The 4,112-nt window shown below is 40.2% G+C and overlaps 1 pseudogene; it reads left to right on the top strand.

Annotated features, from left to right (window-relative positions):
* The first annotated feature begins 268 nt into the window (after positions 1-268).
* On the top strand, positions 269-3,660 carry LOC149223884 (pentatricopeptide repeat-containing protein At2g22070 pseudogene; annotated as a pseudogene).
* The last annotated feature ends 452 nt before the right edge of the window (positions 3,661-4,112 follow it).

Raw genomic sequence — 4,112 nt, 5'->3', positions numbered from 1 at the left:
AATACACACTCATTCTTGCCAAACTTATTTAAGTACACACCCATTCTTCCCAAACTTTTTAAAATCTCTTCCACCATCCCATTTCATGAATTAATTCTTAATTAAACAATAAAAATCTTTACCTTGGGCTAAATATTAACTCCAATATATTCTTTTTATTAAAAATCACAATTAAAAAACCATTTAGAAAAAGACCAACAAGACTTTGCCATGGATTACATAATCACCACATCATAACATTATCAGATCGTAAACCATAACATTAGCAGATCGTACGTCCCTGTCACAGGCAAATTATAGAATGCAAGAAGTCAATGGCTTACCTCTCCATTATCACACCGAGTTGGAATGGTCAGTCCATTCATTCTGAAAACGGCTTTCTAAAATCTGTGATAATGCTGTAATTGACTCGATGAATTCTCAGAATCGCTGTCTAAAATCTCTGATAATGTTGTAATTGACTGGATGAATTTCATAAAGAATGGAGTTGCCATTGGGTTATGGCAACGGCACGATTGTTATACAATGCTCAGAACAAACATTTGTTCTGCTTGCTTATGGAATCCAGTGCGAAACCCAAACTAAATGCCACTAGTGCTATGGTTGCCACAAGTGCAATGAGCAATCCCAAATCCCATGGCAATGGCCGCGGCGTTGACATCATGGTAGATGTGAGAACACTATCTGGCCAGGGTCGATTAAAAGAAGCGCTCAACATATTGAATTTAATCGGCGAACATGGCACATTCTCAGATTCCTCCACGTATGTTTCTCTCCTGGATGGCTGTGTAAAGTACAGAGCCTTAACAGAAGGCAAATTAATTCATGCTCACATAATTCTCACGGGATTTAAGCCAAACGTTTATTTACAAACAAAAATTGTCATGACCTATGCTAAATCCGGCAGTCTGATAGCTGCACGTCAAGTATTTGACGAAATGTCTCAGCGAAATGTGGTGTCATGGACTGCAATGGTTTCAGGATATGCACAGAATGGTTTTTTGGATAAAGCCCTCGAGCTCTTTCAGATAATGCCTGACCGCAATGTGGTTTCATGGACTGCTTTGATTGCAGGGTATGCGCAGAATGGGCAATATGGTGGCGCAGTAAAACTTTTTCAACAAATGCAACTGACAGGTGTTGATAAAAACTCGGTCACCTTGGCCAGTGTTCTGTCCGCGAGTGTTAACTTGGCAGACTTGGAATATGGCAGGGAGATTCAGGAAGAGGTAATTAGAAGTGGCTTTGAGGTTGATGTCTTTGTGAATAATGGTTTTATAGATATGTATGCGAAATGTGGGAGTATAGAGGATGCACGTAAAGTGTTTGACAAAATGGCTGAACGAAATGTGTTATCATACAATACCGTGATTGCAGGTTACTGCAGGCACGGGCTTAGTCATGAAGCCTTGACTGTATTTATGCAAATGAAAGGTACAGGTATTCAGCCTGATGCATTTACTTTCTCCACTGTACTCTCAGCATGTGCTGATCTGGGAAATCTGGCATATGGGAAGAAAATTCATGAAGGCATAAAGAGAAGTGGTTTGCAGTGTAATGTATTTGTGGACAATACCCTTGTAGATATGTATGCAAAATGCAAGCAAATAAAAGATGCACGTGATGTATTTTACAAAATGTCTGAGAGAAATGTGGTTTCATGGAATACAATGATTGCAGGACACTCTCAGAATGGCCAGTTTGAGGAAGCCGTGAAGCTCTTTGAACAAATGCATGTCGCTGGTGTTCAGCCAGATTTAGTTACATGGGGTATCTTGATTGCTGGGTATTCCAAGAGTGGGCATGTTGATGAGGCCCTCAAACTATTTCAGAATTTGCCTGAACGCAATGTTGTGTCATGGACTGCCATGGTTGTTGGATTTGCACAAAATGGATATGTCGATGAAGCTAGGAAACTCTTCCAGAAAATGCCCGAACAGAATGTAGTTTCGTGGACTGCTATGATTGCAAGTTATGCACAGAGTGGATGTTCTAGTGAGTCTCTGGATGTTTTTCGACGAATGCAATTGAGCGGTGTGGAACCCAACTCAATCACCTTTGCAAGTGTGCTCCCAGCATGTGCCAACTTGGCAGCTCTAGGACGAGGCAAGGAGATTCATGAAGATGCAATCAGGCTAGGATTTCAATGTGATATCTTAGTAGGGAATGCGCTTGTAGACATGTATGCCAAATGCGGAAGCTTAGAGGATGCTCGTAAAGTGTTTGACAGTATGCCTACGCAAAATGTGATATCATGGAATGCTATGATTATAGGATACGCCATGCACTGGTGTGGCAAAGAGGCCCTTCAACTCTTTGAAGAAATGCAACACTCTGTCACAAAACCAGACCATGTCACATTCGTTGGTGTTCTGTCTGCATGCTCACATGAAGGCCTAGTGGATAATGGTTGGCAATACTTTCACTGCATGCGTCAAAATTATGGCCTTATTCCTGAAAGTCAACACTATTGCTGCATGGTTGACCTTCTTGGACGTGCTGGGCATTTGGACGAAGCTCACGATGTTATCAAAAAAATGCCTATCAAACCTGATTCTGCTGTGTGGGGATCTCTGCTTGGTGCTTGCAGAACCCATAACAACACAGAGGTAGGAAAACATGCAGCAGAAGTCCTTTTCAAAATAGACCCTGATAATGCTGCTCATTATGTGCTACTCTCAAACATCTATGCAGCAGCTGGCAGGTGGGATGATGTAGAATTGGTGCGGAGGTTGATGAAAGATAGAGGGGTGAAAAAGACGCCAGGACGCAGCTGGATTGAGGTCAATAACAAGGTGTATACTTTCCTTGCAGGAGACACGTCACACCCACAGAAAAAGCAAATCTATGAAAAGTTGGAAGGATTATTTGGGCAGATGAAAGAATCTGGGTATGTACCGGATACAAACTTTGCACTTCGTGATGTCGAAGAAGAACAGAAGGAAGATATGCTCTACCACCATAGTGAAAAACTGGCCATTGCTTTTGGCCTCATTAGCACACCTCCTGACACAACCATCCGGATTGTCAAGAACCTTCGAGTTTGTGGTGACTGCCACTCTGCTACAAAGTTCATTTCCAAGATGGTGATGAGGGAAATTGTTGTAAGAGATACGAACCGTTTTCATCATTTCAAGGATGGGAAATGTTCTTGTGGGGATTATTGGTAATTCTCAGGAGCTCTTCTGCTAGTGATCAGTCTTTGCATTGGTATCCCACAGACCAGGAAATGTGATTTGTTTGACTGCAACTTTCAGCTACTCATTGTTATTCTTTGGTCTATGATGTGAGTATCAATTTAGAAATGTGGTAGCCATGAAGCATACACAAGTAGATTTTAAACATTGTTATTGGATATCAACAGGACAATCACCTTAACTGTCAAATTAAAATATTATTTCTCAGAAAAGATGTTTTAAAACAAGAGTTTCCACTGCGTCAAAGAGCAATCAAGGGCTAAGATTAGAGGCAAGCCTCTACCAAGAACCTTTGGACAATGATAATGTAAAGTTAAAAACATGTGCTTTAAAATAACTGATAACATTGGAGAGTCCTTGAGATCTTGTTCCACATGGCTGCAGCTGCTTTGGCATTACTGCCTTACCCAATTCATGAAGGCAGCAGAGGAAGATATAAAGATCTAAACAACTTTGAAGAGAATGCTTTTGGGTGCCAGTCTATTAATTTAGTTTTTTTTTTTAATCTTCTCTCTATTGCTATAAATAGGGTTTCCCCCCTCTTTTATGCATCTCATATAATTCTATCAATATATAAAACTTACTCTTGGTATTATTGAGACATATTTCTCTATTGTATTGAATCCGCATGTGTGATCTAACCTTAGGAATGTAGGTGCCCCCATTTTTTTTTGTTATATATATATATATATATATGATGAAATGTACATCTATATATATATATGATGAAATGTACATCTTGGGAAACCATAGAGCACTTTTCCTCATTTTGAGTATGGTACCTAGGGTAAATCCATTGGTTGTAGTTTTGGCGCCTAAATTGACAAGGACATCATGTGAGGTACAAAATATTCATCAAGGCAGCCAGCTAAGGACCTGGCCCTGTGACTTCCTACTTGTAATTCACAACACAAC

Source organism: Pinus tabuliformis, chromosome Q (assembly GCF_031772625.1).
Source record: "Pinus tabuliformis cultivar Carrire ecotype Pingquan chromosome Q, CPIR1, whole genome shotgun sequence".
NCBI classification, from domain to species: Eukaryota; Viridiplantae; Streptophyta; class Pinopsida; order Pinales; family Pinaceae; genus Pinus; species Pinus tabuliformis.
This window is presented reverse-complemented; position numbering and strand designations above follow the sequence as displayed.